The 24,823-nt window shown below is 57.0% G+C and overlaps 1 long non-coding RNA gene across 1 annotated transcript; it reads left to right on the top strand.

Annotated features, from left to right (window-relative positions):
- The first annotated feature begins 5,637 nt into the window (after positions 1–5,637).
- On the top strand, positions 5,638–6,419 carry LOC148217484 (uncharacterized). Its single transcript, XR_015801047.1, has 3 exons — positions 5,638–5,757; positions 5,917–6,054; positions 6,290–6,419. It is a non-coding gene; the product is annotated as an uncharacterized LOC148217484 (long non-coding RNA).
- The last annotated feature ends 18,404 nt before the right edge of the window (positions 6,420–24,823 follow it).

The raw sequence follows: 24,823 nt of genomic DNA, 5'->3' as shown, positions 1-24,823 counted from the left end.
GTGGCCCAGGGCCAGCTGAGATACCCTGAGAGGAGGCAGCCCAGTGCTCCTTGCTCCTCTCTGCCGACACCAGATCGTTTGTCTGCTTTTGGGGTGACCCTGGCTCTGTCGGGGGTGCTGGGTGGACACGAGACAGCAGCTCCTGTCCCGCTGGGTCCCAGCAGTGCCTCGCAGCAGTCCTGCGTGCACATCAGGGTGCTGGCCAAGAGAGGTCCTGGGAGCTGAGGATTTAAGCTTCCGCAGGTGCATACAGGTCAAGGCCAACGGTGTTCCCTCAGAATACAGCAGTCCTGAGGCTTCCCCTCACAGCTGTCTGATGTCACCCACTCCTTGTGGCACCAGGTGCTTTCCTGTGGAATGTTCTACCTCCCCCAAGAGTCAAGAGGGAGCTGGAGAAAGAGCTTGCCAGGCCGCTCTCCATCCTTTCTCAGCAGTGCTGCTCAAGTGCAGAACTCTGAGCTGAGCACCAATGTGCAAATGGAGCAGCCGTGCACAGGGAGAGTTGGTGGGAAGGATGATCCAGGAACCATAGGCCTGGCAGCCTGAGCTGGCTACTGGGAAAGGCCTTGGAGCAGATCCTCCCGAGTGCCATCCCATGGCACGTGCAGGGAACCAGGGGTCTGCTGGAGGCTGGGAAAGCTCTGCGGAGGGATGGGGTTAGCTGGGGATCCCGGCGGGCTGTTGGGGGCTTGTGTGTGGCTGATTAGGGGGGTTGGTGTTGGTGGGCGTCTTGGAGAAGGAGCTGTGTGGAAGGTGAGAGGTCTAGGCTGGAATTGGAGTCAGCTTGAAGGCAGCATCTGTGCTTTGGCACAGCTTTGGTTCTGGAGGAGGGCCAAAGCACTAGCTGTGATTTTTTGTTAGGGGTCCTGATCTTCCTGCAGGGAAGAGGAGGGGAGAGCTGTACTTTAAGAGTGTGTTGGTTTGAAAGTAAAACCAGTGCGAGACTCCAAGTCAGTAATACAATTTAATAGGAGAAAAGAGAAAAAAATAAAATACATGCAATAATATAAAAGAAACAACCACCAACACAGTCAGAAATACAACCTGACACCCTGTCAGTCAGGGTGTTGGTAGCAGTCCATATAAATGGTGGCTGCAGTCCTCCTGGATGACAGATGTGGTTCTGTTGAAGCGGTGCTCCTGTAGAAGGTGCAGTTTTCCTCCGAAGATCCAGCAATGATGTGGAAAAAGGTCCGACTTTCCTCTGGGATCCAGTTGAAAGGTCTGCCCTCGGGTCCCAAACCCCAGTATTTTATCTAGGTAGGAAAGGCTTGGCTCCTGCCCCAGCTGGGGCATCTCCCAATGGGGTGATGTAATCTTATCAGTCACACAATAGGACTTAATGGCCCATTAACGGAATATATCTTCTGGAGGAAGGATGGGTTGTGAATAGATAACGATGATCATCCCCCCATCTTATCAGATGGCACATCAGCAGAGGATATCTCCCACAGAGATAAGGATCACCACCCCTCCCACATTTTAACAGATGGTGATAGAATACACATTTTTGCATTGTACCCCAGGACAAAGAGCCACTTAGCTATCTGTACCAGGAGGAGGATTAGCCATTTTGCAATCTTCTCATTTGTTTGGGCTAATTTGCTAACACTGAGTGCACTTCCACTCCTTGTGAGCTTTTATTCCTTCCTAGAATTAGGATATTATCATCTCTTCATTGAAAACCATTTGCAAAGCAAAGAATGGCCTTTATTCGCCTCTGTGTAGTGTTCTTTTGTAAAGTGACTCTCCAATGGATGACAAATGAAGGCAAATGAGTTGCTGCTTTGAGATGGGAAGCAAACGTCCAAATCTGTCACACTCTCTGGCCATGCCAGTGAATTTGGGGAAGGAAGGCTTTCCTGAATTGAGGGCTCTTAAATGCCCGGAGCCCGCAGAGCAGCGTTGGATAGGATTTGAGCCATTCCTAACATTCCTGTCGGGCTCTCTTAGATATTTGGGCCAAGGGATTCCTTCCAACCTGGGCCACTTTGGGTGGGCTCAGGGTGTCCCCAGGGCAGGTGTCAGTGTGTGCAAGGGCCCTTTGTGATGCAGTGCAGCCTGGTCACCGTGGCATGGAACCGTGTCTAAGGACCCTTTGTGACATGTGGTGACATGGGGGCTGGTGGTGACACGGGCACACCAGAGTGCTCGGAGCACGCGACGGGACAGGAGGCGCCAGAGCGGTGCTGTGAGGAGCCCCCGCACAGCACACTCGTTCGTGCCTGACCCCGAGCTTTTCCGAGGCGTTATTCCTGCAGGTGACCTCGTGGAAAGACTGCAGGACTTGGTGACTTGGAGCTTTCCTGAGGTATCTCTGATCCCTGTGGCTGGTGCACTAGTAGCCAGACCTTGGGGTGTGGTGATCTGAATCATTTACGAGGAGTCTGCTGCCCTTGTGGCAGGAGGCCTCAAGTGCAGGACTTGCTGTCCTGCAGCCTTCCTGAGGCTTCTCTGTCGCAGGTGCCTTTAAGGCACAGCTGCACAACTTGTTGCCTTGTAACTTTCCCAAAGCATCTCTCTAGAAGGTGCCCTCGAGGCCAGACTCCGGCATGGCGGGCAGATTTCTCAATCTGTTCAAAGTGTTCAGGGCAATAAAAAGGAGAGGCTCTAGAGTTGCCCCAGCTCCTCAAGAGCCCGAAGAGTCAGAGCCGTTCCAGCCAATGCAGGATGGTGAGTGGCACACCTGGGTCTCAGGGCTGGTGCATGCATCCAGCTTGGCCCCGTCCCGTCCCGTCCCATCCCGTCCGTCCCATCCCATCCCGTCTCATCTCGTCTCAGTCCAGCCCACCCACTGTGGACATGCCCAGGGACAGGACAGAAGAGGGGCCGGGCAGACACCCTGCAGCGGCCGTGCTGGCATCCCCTGGGGCATCCCGGGGCTGTCCCTGCCTGGGGAATGCAGGGCTGGGCTGTGTTCTCCGGCCTCTCCCGCAGCCCCTCAGCTCTGGCTGCGCTCGCTCTTTGCCAGGTGCTGCAGCCATGGAGCCGACACAAGAGCAGAAACCCACCCGTGGCCGCTTCCGCAGAACACTGAAGGTACCTGCAGCCATCCCCACCTGGGCTGGGCCTGCTGTCACTGCTCAGCCCAGCACAGCGCTTGGAGCATGCCATGGAACTTGCCTCTCTTCCCTGTCCTTTGTTCTCCTGCAGATGTTCCGCGAGTTTGTGCCCCTTCGCCGTAGAAAGACCAGCAGCACAGCAACAGAGAGCACAGCCGAGCCTGACTCCAGGCTGAGCGAGCTCCAGGCAGAGCCCGATGTCAGCCCAGATTTGGCTGAGTGCTCAGACCACTTCAACACAGCAGTGAATGATGACAGGGCAAAGGCTGACATGGCAGTGACGGAGGACGTGGCCATGACAAACGCTGACACCGGAGAGACTCAGGGCATCACAAATACTGACACCACTCCCGCTGTCATTCATGCTCCCACCACCGATTTTGTTGAGAAGAGTGTTGTTTCATCTGAGCTGCAGGTTAGCAGTCTGGGGCCAGGGCTGGTGCCCTCCCAGGATCATGTGATCGTGCATCCCCTCAAGGAACGGCCACTGTGCCTCCTTGGTCTTTGAGGCCAGAAGAGTGTGGTGGGAAGGTGTCGCTGGCTGGGTTTTTGGGCTCCCTTTGGGATCTCTGAGACCGCTTCTGCAGCCCTCAGCGACAGAGCACGTTCCCGAGCCTTGCCCAGATAGAAATTTGGCTCGCGGTGAGCTCTTAGACCAGCGGGGTAAATAAACCAGGATATGTAGAAAGCCACAAATCCATAGTTTATTCTATGAAGGCATCCAATCTAGCATATACCAACGGTTATTGTTTTACAGGGGTTTTTATAGCTTTTGGGAGTTTTACAGTTTGCACCAATTATCAAGGGAATTCTACATTCTAACCAATCCCTGAGGGATTTTACATTCAAAGCTGGCCTGCGGATACTAAAAGAGAATGAGCCACTAATACTGGAGATCGAAGGATCTACCAAGGGCGGGAACTGGATTCCTTTTTGTATTCATCATTTCACAAGCCATTTCTTATCTTTAAGCTATGGTTTTCCAAGGAGTTTGTTCTGAGGATGCAGGGAGACTTTCTTCTTTATGAATGTTTTCTGCTCCCTCCACAGGAAGGGAAGCACTTCTTGGGGGAAGCTGGTCCCTTGGACAGCACTCCAAGTCCTCGTCACGCCTCTTCCAGGTGCCAGCCATGGTGAAAAGCATTCACCAGAGTCTCGTGTCCTGTGCCACTGTGGGTGTCAGTCTGCGCACTGACATTCTGAGGCTGGCTGGAGAACACCCTGCTGACGTGGTGCTGACCCTCCTGCGCTGTGCCCCAACGTGTGACAGGTACGAGGCCCACGTGCCTTGAGAGCTCAGGGCTCAACAGCCTTTAGGGCCCACCAGCCTTTAGGGCCCACCGCCCTGTACAGCCTGTCCAATGGGCTCTGCCAGACAGGCAGACAGGCCCAGGACCCTCAGGCCCCTCTGTCTCCTGAGACTGCTGCCACGCTCCCTGCCTGGCCCTCAGGGCACCGGGGCTCTGTCACCTGGGCCCTACAGCTGCACAGGGCACTGGACTGTGACTGAGACACCCCTGACACAGAGCTCTGATCCCACAGAGCTGCTGCAAGGATGTGGAGAGCCATAGGCTCATCGGGATCAACAGTGGAGAAGGTGCTGCCAACTCTGCTGTGTGTGATGGAGGCCTGGCCCCTGCACAGCATGTGCACCTCTGATGGGGACAACAAGGACGTTTTTGCCCTGGCTGTGAGTTTCTGGAACTGGCCTTGGTTTCCTCGCCAGTAGCCTCTCCAGCAGATCTCCATCCATCCTCTCTGTGCCTCAGGCGCTGGGCTAGGGACAGGCTCAGGCAGCACCAGGCCCACTGCTCCCCCTGCCTCTCCCCTCGGGCCCTGCCCCATGGACACCTCGGCACTGAGCGCTGTCTTGGGCTGCTTCTTTTGCAGGCAACTCTGGTGCTCTGGGTGATTATCCGGGTGCCTCAGTGCCATGAGGCCATGATGCATTCTTCCAACGCTCTGGTTACGGCTCTGCTCTTCCATGTCATCATCACCACACAGCAGATGCCAGAGGCAGTTGATAACTTCTGGAGAGCGTGCCGGGAGGATCACCACCTTCCCAGCAAGCCCAACAGGTCCTGGTCCTCCTGTCCTTCCCATGCCCTTGTGGCCAGCGCCAATGCTCCCAGTGTGACCTGGGCTTTGCTCTGCACACAGGTTTGCAGTGCAGACCATGAAGGCTCTGCTCTTCTGTCTGCAGTATGACCCTGAGGTGATGGCCATGGAGCGCAAGCGTGGCTGGGACACGCTGCTCTCTGCTGGCACCCAGCACTATGCCATGGGTCTGCTGGCCAGGTGAGACCCCCTGTTTCCCCTCTGCCCCCGACATTTGCACTGTGTGCCTGGCGTGCCCCACACAGTCCCTGTGGTCATGGGCCAGAGAGCCTTGTCACCGAGGGACGGCCAAGCAGACTGCAAAAGGCTGGGAGAGGAGGTGCCCACAAGGGGCAGCCTCCCAAAGTGCCCACATCACCTCCAGGGATGCTGGGGAAAGACTGCATCTCTGTGAGTCACTCTTGGGAGATTATTGCACCCTCCCCCCACCTCAGGGTCTTACTCCCTTTTTCCCCCTGCTAGGTTGATGCGTCGTGGCTTGATGCCCTTGTGTACCCATGTCGCACTCCACCTACTCCAGCTGCTCAGCACACAGGAGCCACGCTGGGATCTGCCTTTCCTGGCATTCACTGTGGAGGTGAGCCTCTTGGCCAGAGCTCCCTCCCAGCTCTCTGTCCTCTCGTCACCACAGCTGCCTGGGACACTGCCCGTGCCCTGTGCTGATCTCTCAGCCCAGCCCTGTGTGGTTGCGCGCTCCTGCCGGCCGGGTCCGCTGTCACTGCCCTGTGCCTTTCAGGTCCTGGACTGCTTGGATTTCACTCAATGTGCTGACAGCATCCTGGAGATCATGTCAAGGAACCTGCAGAGCAAGTACAGGGAGAGACGTCGCCTGGCACTCAGATGCCTTGTGGTGCTCAGCAAGGATCCCTCGATGGTGAGAAGGGGGCAGCGGCTGAAGCTGTGCTGGGGAAAGCTGCCCCTCGGGCTGCCTGGGCTTCAGGAGCTGCAGCAGATGCTCCCAGCTCTCCTGCCTCACCTCCCTGAGTTCATCACGACAGGCCTTTGGCCTCTGGGCCCTGTGGCAGCAGGGTGGGGTTGCAGTGCCAGCACGGCAGTGGTGGCACTGTAGCCGTTCTTGGCTTCACAGCACAGCCTTGTCTTCTACACAGGCCAAACGTATACGCAGCCTGTCTCGAAGCCTCCTGGAGCTGCTGGGTGATGCACAGAGAGAGGTGATTGGCATGTCCCTCTCTGTCTTCATAAATATCTTCCAGGAAAAACACCTCATGATATCTAGCACTGCTGCTACAAAGCTGGCTGTGCCACTCCTGTCACTACTGGAAAATGTAAGGCTCTGTGCCCCCAGCCATGAGCACTGGCTGCTGCCCCGAAACTTTGTGCCTTCCTGATGTTTGGGCCTTCGCCCAGGTGGGCTGTACAAGTTGCTTCTGAGGTCTTTTCCTCCTTCTTTCCTCCAGGATAGCAGTCATGTGCAGCAGCTTTCCGTTCACCTCTTCTGCAAGGTGATGGACTTGGTAGTGGACAAGGGAAAAACGGCCCTGGAGAGAATTGTGAGCCAGAGCCTGCTCCCACTCTTCTTCCACTGCCATGATGAGAACCAGGAGCTGGCAAAGGTAAAGTTTTGTGTGATGCTGGTGGATGTCTGGAAGGGGCTCGGCTGCCTCCTGCAGGTCCTGGCACCTCCCGGGCTGCAGCCTCCTGCACGCCTTGGCACAGGGACGCGGCTCCTGTGCCCTGAGCTGCGGTGCCATCTGCACATCTCTGCTGCTCTCCAGGCCTCTCGAGAAACGCTGCTTTGTGCGGCCGGGTTCTTGAAGAAGACGGATCTCCAACAGGCGCTGCAGACAGAAGAGCTGTGGATGTTTGCCGAGTGCCTGGTAAGGAGGGCCTGGAAGCGCCAGGCTCAGCCTGGACAAGCCCCCTGAGCGCGGTGCTCACTGTGTGCGCTTGGCAGCTGTGGCCCTGCCCAGGGCTGCACGCAGGAGCCGCACGGGCTCTTCTCCAGGCTCCTGTGGGCCCGAGCCGGGCGCCGACGGAGCCCCGGCCCAGCGGCTGCTGGCCGCGCCTCAGGGCTGTGCGGGCAGGGGAGGCCGGGGCCGGCCAAAGCGGGGAGCGCCTGGCAAAGGGGCACAAAGCCCGGCCCGACCCTTCCCTCCCGCCGCTCTCTCCAGCTGGCAGACGACAGGAGCCGAGCGGCCGAGCACCTGCGCCAGGCCCTGCCGTACCTGCAGAGCCCACAGCAGTCCGTCCAATTAGCGGCCATCAGGTTCATGGGTGAGCCCGGGCTCCCTCCCCTCCCCTCCCCTCCCCTCCCCGCCCCGCCGCAGCTCGGCCCCAGCCCCGCCTGCGGCCCCGGCAGCGCGGCATCCGGGCCCGGCGCCGTGGAGCCCCGGCTGCCCTCGGGGCTGCTGCCGCCCTGTGTCGCAGCCGTGCCCTTGGGCGTCAGGATGCAGCAAGGGCCCGGGCTGAGCCCTGCCGGGCCACGAGGGCGTGTGGCCACAGGGCTGGCAGCGCCGCTGGCAGGGAGCTGTGCCGCTGGACAGAGCCGTGACGGGCTCTGTGTTCCCAGGGATCGCCGGGGCACGCATGAGGAAGTAGAAGAATGAGCTCCAGGTGCTCAGTGCGGGTGAGTGAGGGCAGCGGGCTGGCAGCGGGGGCTGGCAGGTGGAGTTGCAATCCCTGTCCCGGCTGCGGAGGGCTTTGCTCCCTGTGTGGATGAAGGGTGGCGTGGGCAGAGCTCCGAGTGTTTTATTGGGACACAGGCGGGATTCTTGGCCTGCACCTTGCAGCCGATCCCGTTGGCAACTCCTCTCTGCTGGCCATTGCAGGAGCTGAGTGGGCTGCCCTTGGCAGGAAGGTCTACTTGGATTCCCACAGATCCGGGCTCTGACTGTGACTCTTCTCTCTTCCAGCCATTCACACCCCAAGGAAACAAACCAGTCCATCCCACTGGAACCTGAATATTCAAGACCAGTTTGCCAACAGAGCTGAAGAATTAGGTTCCTCTGAGCGACACAGTGAACCAGTGTCCCAAGAACAGCACCAGGAGACACTGAAGAGGACACCACATGCATATCTCACTGGAGCTCCAGGCACAGCTGATGATTGGCACAGCTGAACCTGTGGGAAGCTCGCATGGCTTCAGCCCTCTCCCTGCCTGTACATAGCTCTCTCCCTCTAGCCCTCAGACCACGCCAATCCCTGTTTTCCCTTCCACCTCATTCCTTTGCTTTGCAAAGTATATTATCTCCTACTAGTGGTTCTTTGTTTATCCTTTGTCAAAAGAAATAGATTAAAGTCTTTTGTTTGTTAAAATTGTGTCTATTAAATAAACAATTCATTTTGTAATAGACTTAAACAACCATTATGAAGAACTTGTGAGCAAGAGCGGTTTTGGGGTGCTGCCCACCTCAATAAAGCCAATCACTACTGCCAGAGGCCTGGGCAGAGGCAAGACTTGTTTCATCTCCCCTCTCCCTTCGTAACATTCCCTTTGGCTCCCTGTGGTCCTTTGAGTCCTTGAGGCCCGCTGCCCTGGGCACAGGGGCAGGGGAAGGGAGAAGGCTGTGAAGAGCAGGTTTGGCATCTGCCTGGAGCTGTGGAGACCAACCCAAGCACCTGCAGCACGCTGTGTTACCCCCTTTTGGCCAGAGGTGTGAGCAGGAGCATCTCTGTCCAGCTGCGAGCCCCAAAGCTCTCTTTGAGAGCTGTGAATTAAAAGGCCTTGATGCGCACACTGTTCACATCTCACCCGCCTGCTGTGTTTCGGCTCTTGGCAATATGCAATTGCCTCTCGCTTGGTGGAAGCTGCTGCGGGCCAGGGCCAGCAAAGAGCTGGGCTGTGCGGGCCAGGCAATCTGCAGAGTCTTGGCTGATCTTGGTGTGTCCCTGGCCTCAGCAAAGGCCGGGAAGGTTTGCCTCCCAAGGCATCCTGCTCATTGGCTCTTCCTGTGCGCCTTGGAGAGAAGAAGGTCGGCATTTCTGGCAGCTGGGCATTAGCAGGCCTTAAAACGGGGGCGTGTTTTGGCCCAGGGCCAGCTGAGATACCCTGAGAGGAGGCAGCCCAGTGCTCCTTGCTCCTCTCTGCCGACACCAGATCGTTTGTCTGCTTTTGGGGTGACCCTGGCTCTGTCGGGGGTGCTGGGTGGACACGAGACAGCAGCTCCTGTCCCGCTGGGTCCCAGCAGTGCCTCGCAGCAGTCCTGCGTGCACATCAGGGTGCTGGCCAAGAGAGGTCCTGGGAGCTGAGGATTTAAGCTTCTGCAGGTGCATACAGGTCAAGGCCAACGGTGTTCCCTCAGAATACAGCAGTCCTGAGGCTTCCCCTCACAGCTGTCTGATGTCACCCACTCCTTGTAGCACCAGGTGCTTTCCTGTGGAATGTTCTACCTCCCCCAAGAGTCAAGAGGGAGCTGGAGAAAGAGCTTGCCAGGCCGCTCTCCATCCTTTCTCAGCAGTGCTGCTCAAGTGCAGAACTCTGAGCTGAGCACCAATGTGCAAATGGAGCAGCCGTGCACAGGGAGAGTTGGTGGGAAGGATGATCCAGGAACCATAGGCCTGGCAGCCTGAGCTTGCTACCGGGAAAGGCCTTGGAGCAGATCCTCCCGAGTGCCATCCCATGGCACGTGCAGGGAACCAGGGGTCTGCTGGAGGCTGGGAAAGCTCTGCGGAGGGATGGGGATAGCTGGGGATCCTGGCGGGCTGTTGGGGGCTTGTGTGTGGCTGATTAGGTGGGTTGGTGTTGGTGGGCGTCTTGGAGAAGGAGCTGTGTGGAAGGTGAGAGGTCTAGGCTGGAATTGGAGTCAGCTTGAAGGCAGCATCTGTGCTTTGGCACAGCTTTGGTTATGGAGCAGGGCCAAAGCACTAGCTGTGATTTTTTGTTAGGGGTCCTGATCTTCCTGCAGGGAAGAGGAGGGGAGAGCTGTACTTTAAGAGTGTGTTGGTTTGAAAGTAAAACCAGTGCGAGACTCCAAGTCAGTAATACAATTTAATAGGAGAAAAGAGAAAAAAATAAAATACATGCAATAATATAAAAGAAACAACCACCAACACAGTCAGAAATACAACCTGACACCCTGTCAGTCAGGGTGTTGGTAGCAGTCCATATAAATGGTGGCTGCAGTCCTCCTGGATGACAGATGTGGTTCTGTTGAAGCGGTGCTCCTGTAGAAGGTGCAGTTTTCCTCCGAAGATCCAGCAATGATGTGGAAAAAGGTCCGACTTTCCTCTGGGATCCAGTTGAAAGGTCTGCCCTCGGGTCCCAAACCCCAGTATTTTATCTAGGTAGGAAAGGCTTGGCTCCTGCCCCAGCTGGGGCATCTCCCAATGGGGTGATGTAATCTTATCAGTCACACAATAGGACTTAATGGCCCATTAACGGAATATATCTTCTGGAGGAAGGATGGGTTGTGAATAGATAACGATGATCATCCCCCCATCTTATCAGATGGCACATCAGCAGAGGATATCTCCCACAGAGATAAGGATCACCACCCCTCCCACATTTTAACAGATGGTGATAGAATACACATTTTTGCATTGTACCCCAGGACAAAGAGCCACTTAGCTATCTGTACCAGGAGGAGGATTAGCCATTTTGCAATCTTCTCATTTGTTTGGGCTAATTTGCTAACACTGAGTGCACTTCCACTCCTTGTGAGCTTTTATTCCTTCCTAGAATTAGGATATTATCATCTCTTCATTGAAAACCATTTGCAAAGCAAAGAATGGCCTTTATTCGCCTCTGTGTAGTGTTCTTTTGTAAAGTGACTCTCCAATGGATGACAAATGAAGGCAAATGAGTTGCTGCTTTGAGATGGGAAGCAAACGTCCAAATCTGTCACACTCTCTGGCCATGCCAGTGAATTTGGGGAAGGAAGGCTTTCCTGAATTGAGGGCTCTTAAATGCCCGGAGCCCTTGGATAGGATTTGAGCCATTCCTAACATTCCTGTCGGGCTCTCTTAGATATTTGGGCCAAGGGATTCCTTCCAACCTGGGCCACTTTGGGTGGGCTCAGGGTGTCCCCAGGGCAGGTGTCAGTGTGTGCAAGGGCCCTTTGTGATGCAGTGCAGCCTGGTCACCGTGGCATGGAACCGTGTCTAAGGACCCTTTGTGACATGTGGTGACATGGGGGCTGGTGGTGACACGGGCACACCAGAGTGCTCGGAGCACGCGACGGGACAGGAGGCGCCAGAGCGGTGCTGTGAGGAGCCCCCGCACAGCACACTCGTTCGTGCCTGACCCCGAGCTTTTCCGAGGCGTTATTCCTGCAGGTGACCTCGTGGAAAGACTGCAGGACTTGGTGACTTGGAGCTTTCCTGAGGTATCTCTGATCCCTGTGGCTGGTGCACTAGTAGCCAGACCTTGGGGTGTGGTGATCTGAATCATTTACGAGGAGTCTGCTGCCCTTGTGGCAGGAGGCCTCAAGTGCAGGACTTGCTGTCCTGCAGCCTTCCTGAGGCTTCTCTGTCGCAGGTGCCTTTAAGGCACAGCTGCACAACTTGTTGCCTTGTAACTTTCCCAAAGCATCTCTCTAGAAGGTGCCCTCGAGGCCAGACTCCGGCATGGCGGGCAGATTTCTCAATCTGTTCAAAGTGTTCAGGGCAATAAAAAGGAGAGGCTCTAGAGTTGCCCCAGCTCCTCAAGAGCCCGAAGAGTCAGAGCCGTTCCAGCCAATGCAGGATGGTGAGTGGCACACCTGGGTCTCAGGGCTGGTGCATGCATCCAGCTTGGCCCCGTCCCGTCCCGTCCCATCCCGTCCGTCCCATCCCATCCCGTCTCATCTCGTCTCAGTCCAGCCCACCCACTGTGGACATGCCCAGGGACAGGACAGAAGAGGGGCCGGGCAGACACCCTGCAGCGGCCGTGCTGGCATCCCCTGGGGCATCCCGGGGCTGTCCCTGCCTGGGGAATGCAGGGCTGGGCTGTGTTCTCCGGCCTCTCCCGCAGCCCCTCAGCTCTGGCTGCGCTCGCTCTTTGCCAGGTGCTGCAGCCATGGAGCCGACACAAGAGCAGAAACCCACCCGTGGCCGCTTCCGCAGAACACTGAAGGTACCTGCAGCCATCCCCACCTGGGCTGGGCCTGCTGTCACTGCTCAGCCCAGCACAGCGCTTGGAGCATGCCATGGAACTTGCCTCTCTTCCCTGTCCTTTGTTCTCCTGCAGATGTTCCGCGAGTTTGTGCCCCTTCGCCGTAGAAAGACCAGCAGCACAGCAACAGAGAGCACAGCCGAGCCTGACTCCAGGCTGAGCGAGCTCCAGGCAGAGCCCGATGTCAGCCCAGATTTGGCTGAGTGCTCAGACCACTTCAACACAGCAGTGAATGATGACAGGGCAAAGGCTGACATGGCAGTGACGGAGGACGTGGCCATGACAAACGCTGACACCGGAGAGACTCAGGGCATCACAAATACTGACACCACTCCCGCTGTCATTCATGCTCCCACCACCGATTTTGTTGAGAAGAGTGTTGTTTCATCTGAGCTGCAGGTTAGCAGTCTGGGGCCAGGGCTGGTGCCCTCCCAGGATCATGTGATCGTGCATCCCCTCAAGGAACGGCCACTGTGCCTCCTTGGTCTTTGAGGCCAGAAGAGTGTGGTGGGAAGGTGTCGCTGGCTGGGTTTTTGGGCTCCCTTTGGGATCTCTGAGACCGCTTCTGCAGCCCTCAGCGACAGAGCACGTTCCCGAGCCTTGCCCAGATAGAAATTTGGCTCGCGGTGAGCTCTTAGACCAGCGGGGTAAATAAACCAGGATATGTAGAAAGCCACAAATCCATAGTTTATTCTATGAAGGCATCCAATCTAGCATATACCAACGGTTATTGTTTTACAGGGGTTTTTATAGCTTTTGGGAGTTTTACAGTTTGCACCAATTATCAAGGGAATTCTACATTCTAACCAATCCCTGAGGGATTTTACATTCAAAGCTGGCCTGCGGATACTAAAAGAGAATGAGCCACTAATACTGGAGATCGAAGGATCTACCAAGGGCGGGAACTGGATTCCTTTTTGTATTCATCATTTCACAAGCCATTTCTTATCTTTAAGCTATGGTTTTCCAAGGAGTTTGTTCTGAGGATGCAGGGAGACTTTCTTCTTTATGAATGTTTTCTGCTCCCTCCACAGGAAGGGAAGCACTTCTTGGGGGAAGCTGGTCCCTTGGACAGCACTCCAAGTCCTCGTCACGCCTCTTCCAGGTGCCAGCCATGGTGAAAAGCATTCACCAGAGTCTCGTGTCCTGTGCCACTGTGGGTGTCAGTCTGCGCACTGACATTCTGAGGCTGGCTGGAGAACACCCTGCTGACGTGGTGCTGACCCTCCTGCGCTGTGCCCCAACGTGTGACAGGTACGAGGCCCACGTGCCTTGAGAGCTCAGGGCTCAACAGCCTTTAGGGCCCACCAGCCTTTAGGGCCCACCGCCCTGTACAGCCTGTCCAATGGGCTCTGCCAGACAGGCAGACAGGCCCAGGACCCTCAGGCCCCTCTGTCTCCTGAGACTGCTGCCACGCTCCCTGCCTGGCCCTCAGGGCACCGGGGCTCTGTCACCTGGGCCCTACAGCTGCACAGGGCACTGGACTGTGACTGAGACACCCCTGACACAGAGCTCTGATCCCACAGAGCTGCTGCAAGGATGTGGAGAGCCATAGGCTCATCGGGATCAACAGTGGAGAAGGTGCTGCCAACTCTGCTGTGTGTGATGGAGGCCTGGCCCCTGCACAGCATGTGCACCTCTGATGGGGACAACAAGGACGTTTTTGCCCTGGCTGTGAGTTTCTGGAACTGGCCTTGGTTTCCTCGCCAGTAGCCTCTCCAGCAGATCTCCATCCATCCTCTCTGTGCCTCAGGCGCTGGGCTAGGGACAGGCTCAGGCAGCACCAGGCCCACTGCTCCCCCTGCCTCTCCCCTCGGGCCCTGCCCCATGGACACCTCGGCACTGAGCGCTGTCTGGGGCTGCTTCTTTTGCAGGCAACTCTGGTGCTCTGGGTGATTATCCGGGTGCCTCAGTGCCATGAGGCCATGATGCATTCTTCCAACGCTCTGGTTACGGCTCTGCTCTTCCATGTCATCATCACCACACAGCAGATGCCAGAGGCAGTTGATAACTTCTGGAGAGCGTGCCGGGAGGATCACCACCTTCCCAGCAAGCCCAACAGGTCCTGGTCCTCCTGTCCTTCCCATGCCCTTGTGGCCAGCGCCAGTGCTCCCAGTGTGACCTGGGCTTTGCTCTGCACACAGGTTTGCAGTGCAGACCATGAAGGCTCTGCTCTTCTGTCTGCAGTATGACCCTGAGGTGATGGCCATGGAGCGCAAGCGTGGCTGGGACACGCTGCTCTCTGCTGGCACCCAGCACTATGCCATGGGTCTGCTGGCCAGGTGAGACCCCCTGTTTCCCCTCTGCCCCCGACATTTGCACTGTGTGCCTGGCGTGCCCCACACAGTCCCTGTGGTCATGGGCCAGAGAGCCTTGTCACCGAGGGACGGCCAAGCAGACTGCAAAAGGCTGGGAGAGGAGGTGCCCACAAGGGGCAGCCTCCCAAAGTGCCCACATCACCTCCAGGGATGCTGGGGAAAGACTGCATCTCTGAGTCAGTTCTGAGAGAGGTTTGCCTGCACACGTCAGCATCTGGGTGCCTTTTTCCCCCACCAGGGAGATGCGCCGTGTCTCCGTCTTCTTGTGCTCTGGGATTGCCCGCCGCCTGCTTGGGTGGCTCAGCAGGGAAGAGCCACGCTGGGATCTGCCTTTCCTGGCATTCCTTGTGGAGGTGAGCCTGATGGCCAGCGCTGCCTCACTGAACTGCCTCCCAGCTCTCTGTCCTGTCGTAGCCACAGCTGCCTGGGACAGTGCCCGTGCCCTGTGCTGATCTCTCAGCCCAGCCCTGTGAGGTTCTGGGCTCCTGCCAGCTGGATCCCCTGTCACTACCCTGTGCCTTTCAGGTCCTGGACTGCTTGGATTTCACTAAATGTGGTGACAGCCTCCTTGAGATCACGTCAAGGAACCTGCAGAGCAAGTACAGGGAGAGACGTCGCCTGGCGCTCAGATGCCTTGTGGTGCTCAGCAAGGATCCCTCGATGGTGAGAAGGGGGCAGCGGCTGAAGCTGTGCTGGGGAAAGCTGCCCCTCGGGCTGCCTGGGCTTCAAGAGCTGCAGCAAATGCTCCCAGCTCTCCTGCCTCACCTCCCTGACTTCATCACGACAGGCCTTTGGCCTCTGGGCCCTGTGGCAGCAGGGTGGGGTTGCAGTGCCAGCACAGTGGTGGTGCTGCTTCAGCCGTTCATGGCTTCACAGCACAGCCTTGTGTTCCACACAGGCCAGAAAAATGTGCAGCCTGTCTCCATGTCTTTTGGAGCTGCTGGGTGATGCAGATGGAGAGGTGGTTGCCATGACCCTCCGTGTGTTCACCAATGTGCTCCAGGACAAAGGCATCTTGATATCCAGCACCACCGCCCCAAAGCTGGCTGAGGCACTCCTGCTGCTCCTTGACAATGTAAGTCTCTGTGTCTCCAGGCATCGGCACTGGATGCCCAGAAACATTTTCCCCTATGGATTTTTGGACCTTTGTCCAGGTGAGCCTGGAGTAATTGCACTTAAGATCCTATCCTCTTCTTCCCTTCCAGGACAACAGCCGTGTGCAGGTGTTTGCCCTCGACCTCTTCTTCAAGATGATGGAGTTGGTGGTAGATGAGGGAAAAAAGCCGCTGATGAAGATTTTGAGGCAGAGCCTACTCCCGCTGTTTTGGCACTGCCATGAGGAGAATGAGCATGTGGCGAAGGTGAGGTTTTGAGTGATGCTGGTGGATGTCTGGAAGGGGCTCGGCTGCCTCCTGCAGGTCCTGGCACCTCCCGGGCTGCAGCCTCCTGCACGCCTTGGCACAGGGACGCGGCTCCTGTGCCCTGAGCTGCGGTGCCATCTGCACATCTCTGCTGCTCTCCAGGCCTCGCGGAAAACACTGCTTTGTGTGACCGAGTTCCTGAAGAGAAGGCATCTCATGCAACTGGTGAAGACAGAGAAGCTGTGGATGTTTGCCGAGTGCCTGGTAAGGAGGGCCTGGAAGCGCCAGGCTCAGCCTGGACAAGCCCCCTGAGCGCGGTGCTCACTGTGTGCGCTTGGCAGCTGTGGCCCTGCCCAGGGCTGCACGCAGGAGCCGCACGGGCTCTTCTCCAGGCTCCTGTGGGCCCGAGCCGGGCGCCGACGGAGCCCCGGCCCAGCGGCTGCTGGCCGCGCCTCAGGGCTGTGCGGGCAGGGGAGGCCGGGGCCGGCCAAAGCGGGGAGCGCCTGGCAAAGGGGCACAAAGCCCGGCCCGACCCTTCCCTCCCGCCGCTCTCTTCAGCTGGCAGAGGACAGGAGCCGAGCGGCCGAGCACCTGCGCCAGGCCCTGCTGTACCTGCAGAGCCCAAAGGAGTCCCTGCAATTAGCGGCCATCAGGTTCATGGGTGAGCCCGGGCTCCCTCCCCTCCCCTCCCCTCCCCTCCCCGCCCCGCCGCAGCTCGGCCCCAGCCCCGCCCGCTGCCCCGGCAAGCGGCATCCGGGCCCGGCGCCGTGGAGCCCCGGCTGCCCTCGGGGCTGCTGCCGCCCTGTGACACACAGGGCTGGCAGCGCCGCTGGCGGGGAGCTGTGCCGCTGGACAGAGCCGTGACAGGCTCTGTGTTCCCAGGGATCGCTGGGCGGTACCTGACGGGTCAGCCAGGAGACATTGACGTTCTCATTGAGGGTGAGTGCGGGCAGCGGGCTGTCAGCGGGGTTGGCGGGGGGAGCTGCAATCCCTGCCCCGGCTGCGGTGGGCTTTGCTCCCTGTGTGGACGGGGGGATGGCGTGGGCAGAGCTCCGAGAGATTTCAGGGACGCAGGTGGAGGGATTCGTGGCCAGCACCTTGCAGCTGACCCCGTTGGCCCCTCTTGTGGCCATGGCAAGAGCTGGGAAGGATGTGGCCCTGTCAGGAAGGTCTGCTTGGATTCCCACAGATGCGGGCTCTCACTGTGGCTCTATTCCTCTCTCTTCCAGCCCTTCAAGCCTTGAAGAGATACGATATACTACTGGAAGAGGTGATCAGTGAAAGGCTTGCAGAACCATGCTCATCTGCCGGCTTAGAAGAACCAGCGTCCCTTTAAGACCTCCAGATGCCATGGAAGTTGAGGCTGCCTTGAGACCAGAAGAGACCAGCTGAAGCTGCAGGCACAGCTGATGATTAGCACAGCTGAGCCTGTGGGAAGCTCGCATGGCTTCAGCCCTCTCCCTGCTTGTAGAGAGCTCTCTCCCTCCAGCCTTCAGACACTGCCTATCCTTTCTTGTTCCCTCGACTATTCCTCCCTTTTGACTGCTCCTTCCCTCCAGCCCTCAGATTGTGCCCATCCCTTTTTTTCCCCTCCAGCTCATGCTTTTGCTTTGCCTTCCATCAATAAACAGTTTGGCTTCTTCACTTTGCCTGCATCTCTGTGGAGCTCAAGCGGCACAATTCCAGAGCCCTGGAACACACACAGGCCTCTCCTGCTGTTCTCTTCCGTGCCGTGCTTTCTGTAGACACTCAGAAACGAGGGCAGATCATCCTGGAAAGGTCTCTGTGTTGAACGTCCAGTTCCACAACACTGTGGAGTTAAAGGTCTTGCTGAGCACCCTGAAGGCGCTGGGTTTTAGAAGAACCAACCTGAGTATGCTCTGAGTGCAGCTCGGAGAGATTCCATAGCAAGCATCCACGGAGGGCAAAGGAGCTTTGGAATGCTGGAAGGTTTCAAGAATAGCTTCCTGAAAGCACAGCAATGCTCCATCACTGGAGCATTGGGTCAGGAAGAGGGCAGAACCAGAGACCAACAGGGCATTGTTGGGGAGCTCTGGGTGTTCCAAAAGAGCAAATGAAGCAGCAGCACAGTGCCTGAGACTCGGACGCGTGACCGTGCCAGTGTCCAGAGCGCAGTCAGGCAGTGCCGGGACCCTGGGTGCGGTTCTGGTCCCCAGAAGCGAGGAATCAGAGCCCCTGCCTCAGAGCCAGTCAGCCAAGCAAGTGAGACCAGACGGAGGGGGCACCCTTCCAGTCTCCCTTGGGCATGGCTGCAAAAGAGCCCCTGCTTCTTCTACCTCCTCTGCCTGTGTTTGGGGTGTGCTGATGGCAGAGCCAGCCAGGTGGTGCTCTGTGTGCCCAAGCCGGTTGAGAGCAGGCATGAAAAGTGCTGTGTGTACAGCACAGAGTCCTGGGAGGTGCTGGCAAGAGCATCCTGTGGGAGCAGGGCTCTGGTCTCTGTCCGGGAACAGCCTGGTTTTGTGGCCGTGACCGCAGGCAGGAGTTGAGGCAGGCGAAGAGGCAGCGGGCAGCTTGTGTTTGTAGAGGGCCTGGGTCTGCACGTCAGAACCTCCACGTGGAAACACACTTGGGGGAACACAAGCTAGAGCTGGAGTGCCAGTTCTGAAAGGCCCAGAATGAATTGAGACTTGCCAGGACTTCTTAAGAATGTGTTGGTGAACCTGGGGAAAGCTACGCATTTGGAAAAATGCCTTTGGAGAAAAGGGGCTTGCGTCTTAAGGAAAGTGCTTCACAGGGAGATCGCAGTGAGGTAGGTGCAAGCGTCCCCCTTTGGCTCCCTGTGGTCCTTTGAGTCCTTGAGGCCCGCTGCCCTGGGCACAGGGGCAGGGGAAGGGAGAAGGCTGTGAAGAGCAGGTTTGGCATCTGCCTGGAGCTGTGGAGACCAACCCAAGCACCTGCAGCACGCTGTGTTACCCCCTTTTGGCCAGAGGTGTGAGCAGGAGCATCTCTGTCCAGCTGCGAGCCCCAAAGCTCTCTTTGAGAGCTGTGAATTAAAAGTCCTTGATGCACACACTGTTCACATCTCACCTGCCTGCTGTGTTTCGGCTCTTGGCAATATGCAATTGCCTCTCGCTTGGTGGAAGCTGCTGCGGGCCAGGGCCAGCAAAGAGCTGGGCTGTGCGGGCCAGGCAATCTGCAGAGTCTTGGCTGATCTTGGTGTGTCCCTGGCCTCAGCAAAGGCCGGGAAGGTTTGCCTCCCAAGGCATCCTGCTCATTGGCTCTTCCTGTGCGCCTTGGAGAGAAGAAGGTCGGCATTTCTGGCAGCTGGGCATAGGCAGGACTTAAAACGGGGGCGTGTTGTGGCCCAGGGCCAGCTGAGATACCCTGAGAGGAGGCAGCCCAGTGCTCCTTGCTCCTCTCTGCCGACACCAGATCGTTTGTCTGCTTTTGGGGTGACCCTGGCTCTGTCGGGGGTGCTGGGTGGACACGAGACAGCAGCTCCTGTCCCGCTGGGTCCCAGCAGTGCCTCGCAGCAGTCCTGCGTGCACATCAGGGTGCTGGCCAAGAGAGGTCCTGGGAGCTGAGGATTTAAGCTTCCGCAGGTGCATACAGGTCAAGGCCAACGGTGTTCCCTCAGAATACAGCAGTCCTGAGGCTTCCCCTCACAGCTGTCTGATGTCACCCACTCCTTGTGGCACCAGGTGCTTTCCTGTGGAATGTTCTACCTCCCCCAAGAGTCAAGAGGGAGCTGGAGAAAGAGCTTGCCAGGCCGCTCTCCATCCTTTCTCAGCAGTGCTGCTCAAGTGCAGAACTCTGAGCTGAGCACCAATGTGCAAATGGAGCAGCCGTGCACAGGGAGAGTTGGTGGGAAGGATGATCCAGGAACCATAGGCCTGGCAGCCTGAGCTGGCTACTGGGAAAGGCCTTGGAGCAGATCCTCCCGAGTGCCATCCCATGGCACGTGCAGGGAACCAGGGGTCTGCTGGAGGCTGGGAAAGCTCTGCGGAGGGATGGGGTTAGCTGGGGATCCCGGCGGGCTGTTGGGGGCTTGTGTGTGGCTGATTAGGGGGGTTGGTGTTGGTGGGCGTCTTGGAGAAGGAGCTGTGTGGAAGGTGAGAGGTCTAGGCTGGAATTGGAGTCAGCTTGAAGGCAGCATCTGTGCTTTGGCACAGCTTTGGTTCTGGAGGAGGGCCAAAGCACTAGCTGTGATTTTTTGTTAGGGGTCCTGATCTTCCTGCAGGGAAGAGGAGGGGAGAGCTGTACTTTAAGAGTGTGTTGGTTTGAAAGTAAAACCAGTGCGAGACTCCAAGTCAGTAATACAATTTAATAGGAGAAAAGAGAAAAAAATAAAATACATGCAATAATATAAAAGAAACAACCACCAACACAGTCAGAAATACAACCTGACACCCTGTCAGTCAGGGTGTTGGTAGCAGTCCATATAAATGGTGGCTGCAGTCCTCCTGGATGACAGATGTGGTTCTGTTGAAGCGGTGCTCCTGTAGAAGGTGCAGTTTTCCTCCGAAGATCCAGCAATGATGTGGAAAAAGGTCCGACTTTCCTCTGGGATCCAGTTGAAAGGTCTGCCCTCGGGTCCCAAACCCCAGTATTTTATCTAGGTAGGAAAGGCTTGGCTCCTGCCCCAGCTGGGGCATCTCCCAATGGGGTGATGTAATCTTATCAGTCACACAATAGGACTTAATGGCCCATTAACGGAATATATCTTCTGGAGGAAGGATGGGTTGTGAATAGATAACGATGATCATCCCCCCATCTTATCAGATGGCACATCAGCAGAGGATATCTCCCACAGAGATAAGGATCACCACCCCTCCCACATTTTAACAGATGGTGATAGAATACACATTTTTGCATTGTACCCCAGGACAAAGAGCCACTTAGCTATCTGTACCAGGAGGAGGATTAGCCATTTTGCAATCTTCTCATTTGTTTGGGCTAATTTGCTAACACTGAGTGCACTTCCACTCCTTGTGAGCTTTTATTCCTTCCTAGAATTAGGATATTATCATCTCTTCATTGAAAACCATTTGCAAAGCAAAGAATGGCCTTTATTCGCCTCTGTGTAGTGTTCTTTTGTAAAGTGACTCTCCAATGGATGACAAATGAAGGCAAATGAGTTGCTGCTTTGAGATGGGAAGCAAACGTCCAAATCTGTCACACTCTCTGGCCATGCCAGTGAATTTGGGGAAGGAAGGCTTTCCTGAATTGAGGGCTCTTAAATGCCCGGAGCCCGCAGAGCAGCGTTGGATAGGATTTGAGCCATTCCTAACATTCCTGTCGGGCTCTCTTAGATATTTGGGCCAAGGGATTCCTTCCAACCTGGGCCACTTTGGGTGGGCTCAGGGTGTCCCCAGGGCAGGTGTCAGTGTGTGCAAGGGCCCTTTGTGATGCAGTGCAGCCTGGTCACCGTGGCATGGAACCGTGTCTAAGGACCCTTTGTGACATGTGGTGACATGGGGGCTGGTGGTGACACGGGCACACCAGAGTGCTCGGAGCACGCGACGGGACAGGAGGCGCCAGAGCGGTGCTGTGAGGAGCCCCCGCACAGCACACTCGTTCGTGCCTGACCCCGAGCTTTTCCGAGGCGTTATTCCTGCAGGTGACCTCGTGGAAAGACTGCAGGACTTGGTGACTTGGAGCTTTCCTGAGGTATCTCTGATCCCTGTGGCTGGTGCACTAGTAGCCAGACCTTGGGGTGTGGTGATCTGAATCATTTACGAGGAGTCTGCTGCCCTTGTGGCAGGAGGCCTCAAGTGCAGGACTTGCTGTCCTGCAGCCTTCCTGAGGCTTCTCTGTCGCAGGTGCCTTTAAGGCACAGCTGCACAACTTGTTGCCTTGTAACTTTCCCAAAGCATCTCTCTAGAAGGTGCCCTCGAGGCCAGACTCCGGCATGGCGGGCAGATTTCTCAATCTGTTCAAAGTGTTCAGGGCAATAAAAAGGAGAGGCTCTAGAGTTGCCCCAGCTCCTCAAGAGCCCGAAGAGTCAGAGCCGTTCCAGCCAATGCAGGATGGTGAGTGGCACACCTGGGTCTCAGGGCTGGTGCATGCATCCAGCTTGGCCCCGTCCCGTCCCGTCCCATCCCGTCCGTCCCATCCCATCCCGTCTCATCTCGTCTCAGTCCAGCCCACCCACTGTGGACATGCCCAGGGACAGGACAGAAGAGGGGCCGGGCAGACACCCTGCAGCGGCCGTGCTGGCATCCCCTGGGGCATCCCGGGGCTGTCCCTGCCTGGGGAATGCAGGGCTGGGCTGTGTTCTCCGGCCTCTCCCGCAGCCCCTCAGCTCTGGCTGCGCTCGCTCTTTGCCAGGTGCTGCAGCCATGGAGCCGACACAAGAGCAGAAACCCACCCGTGGCCGCTTCCGCAGAACACTGAAGGTACCTGCAGCCATCCCCACCTGGGCTGGGCCTGCTGTCACTGCTCAGCCCAGCACAGCGCTTGGAGCATGCCATGGAACTTGCCTCTCTTCCCTGTCCTTTGTTCTCCTGCAGATGTTCCGCGAGTTTGTGCCCCTTCGCCGTAGAAAGACCAGCAGCACAGCAACAGAGAGCACAGCCGAGCCTGACTCCAGGCTGAGCGAGCTCCAGGCAGAGCCCGATGTCAGCCCAGATTTGGCTGAGTGCTCAGACCACTTCAACACAGCAGTGAATGATGACAGGGCAAAGGCTGACATGGCAGTGACGGAGGACGTGGCCATGACAAACGCTGACACCGGAGAGACTCAGGGCATCACAAATACTGACACCACTCCCGCTGTCATTCATGCTCCCACCACCGATTTTGTTGAGAAGAGTGTTGTTTCATCTGAGCTGCAGGTTAGCAGTCTGGGGCCAGGGCTGGTGCCCTCCCAGGATCATGTGATCGTGCATCCCCTCAAGGAACGGCCACTGTGCCTCCTTGGTCTTTGAGGCCAGAAGAGTGTGGTGGGAAGGTGTCGCTGGCTGGGTTTTTGGGCTCCCTTTGGGATCTCTGAGACCGCTTCTGCAGCCCTCAGCGACAGAGCACGTTCCCGAGCCTTGCCCAGATAGAAATTTGGCTCGCGGTGAGCTCTTAGACCAGCGGGGTAAATAAACCAGGATATGTAGAAAGCCACAAATCCATAGTTTATTCTATGAAGGCATCCAATCTAGCATATACCAACGGTTATTGTTTTACAGGGGTTTTTATAGCTTTTGGGAGTTTTACAGTTTGCACCAATTATCAAGGGAATTCTACATTCTAACCAATCCCTGAGGGATTTTACATTCAAAGCTGGCCTGCGGATACTAAAAGAGAATGAGCCACTAATACTGGAGATCGAAGGATCTACCAAGGGCGGGAACTGGATTCCTTTTTGTATTCATCATTTCACAAGCCATTTCTTATCTTTAAGCTATGGTTTTCCAAGGAGTTTGTTCTGAGGATGCAGGGAGACTTTCTTCTTTATGAATGTTTTCTGCTCCCTCCACAGGAAGGGAAGCACTTCTTGGGGGAAGCTGGTCCCTTGGACAGCACTCCAAGTCCTCGTCACGCCTCTTCCAGGTGCCAGCCATGGTGAAAAGCATTCACCAGAGTCTCGTGTCCTGTGCCACTGTGGGTGTCAGTCTGCGCACTGACATTCTGAGGCTGGCTGGAGAACACCCTGCTGACGTGGTGCTGACCCTCCTGCGCTGTGCCCCAACGTGTGACAGGTACGAGGCCCACGTGCCTTGAGAGCTCAGGGCTCAACAGCCTTTAGGGCCCACCAGCCTTTAGGGCCCACCGCCCTGTACAGCCTGTCCAATGGGCTCTGCCAGACAGGCAGACAGGCCCAGGACCCTCAGGCCCCTCTGTCTCCTGAGACTGCTGCCACGCTCCCTGCCTGGCCCTCAGGGCACCGGGGCTCTGTCACCTGGGCCCTACAGCTGCACAGGGCACTGGACTGTGACTGAGACACCCCTGACACAGAGCTCTGATCCCACAGAGCTGCTGCAAGGATGTGGAGAGCCATAGGCTCATCGGGATCAACAGTGGAGAAGGTGCTGCCAACTCTGCTGTGTGTGATGGAGGCCTGGCCCCTGCACAGCATGTGCACCTCTGATGGGGACAACAAGGACGTTTTTGCCCTGGCTGTGAGTTTCTGGAACTGGCCTTGGTTTCCTCGCCAGTAGCCTCTCCAGCAGATCTCCATCCATCCTCTCTGTGCCTCAGGCGCTGGGCTAGGGACAGGCTCAGGCAGCACCAGGCCCACTGCTCCCCCTGCCTCTCCCCTCGGGCCCTGCCCCATGGACACCTCGGCACTGAGCGCTGTCTGGGGCTGCTTCTTTTGCAGGCAACTCTGGTGCTCTGGGTGATTATCCGGGTGCCTCAGTGCCATGAGGCCATGATGCATTCTTCCAACGCTCTGGTTACGGCTCTGCTCTTCCATGTCATCATCACCACACAGCAGATGCCAGAGGCAGTTGATAACTTCTGGAGAGCGTGCCGGGAGGATCACCACCTTCCCAGCAAGCCCAACAGGTCCTGGTCCTCCTGTCCTTCCCATGCCCTTGTGGCCAGCGCCAATGCTCCCAGTGTGACCTGGGCTTTGCTCTGCACACAGGTTTGCAGTGCAGACCATGAAGGCTCTGCTCTTCTGTCTGCAGTATGACCCTGAGGTGATGGCCATGGAGCGCAAGCGTGGCTGGGACACGCTGCTCTCTGCTGGCACCCAGCACTATGCCATGGGTCTGCTGGCCAGGTGAGACCCCCTGTTTCCCCTCTGCCCCCGACATTTGCACTGTGTGCCTGGCGTGCCCCACACAGTCCCTGTGGTCATGGGCCAGAGAGCCTTGTCACCGAGGGACGGCCAAGCAGACTGCAAAAGGCTGGGAGAGGAGGTGCCCACAAGGGGCAGCCTCCCAAAGTGCCCACATCACCTCCAGGGATGCTGGGGAAAGACTGCATCTCTGTGAGTCACTCTTGGGAGATTAT

The sequence above is a fragment of the Sturnus vulgaris genome, unplaced genomic scaffold (genome assembly GCF_052056855.1).
Source record: "Sturnus vulgaris isolate bStuVul1 unplaced genomic scaffold, bStuVul1.hap1 Scaffold_817, whole genome shotgun sequence".
NCBI lineage: Eukaryota > Metazoa > Chordata > Aves > Passeriformes > Sturnidae > Sturnus > Sturnus vulgaris.
The sequence above is the reverse complement of the archived record's forward strand: the minus strand, read 5'-3'. Positions and strand labels throughout refer to the sequence as shown.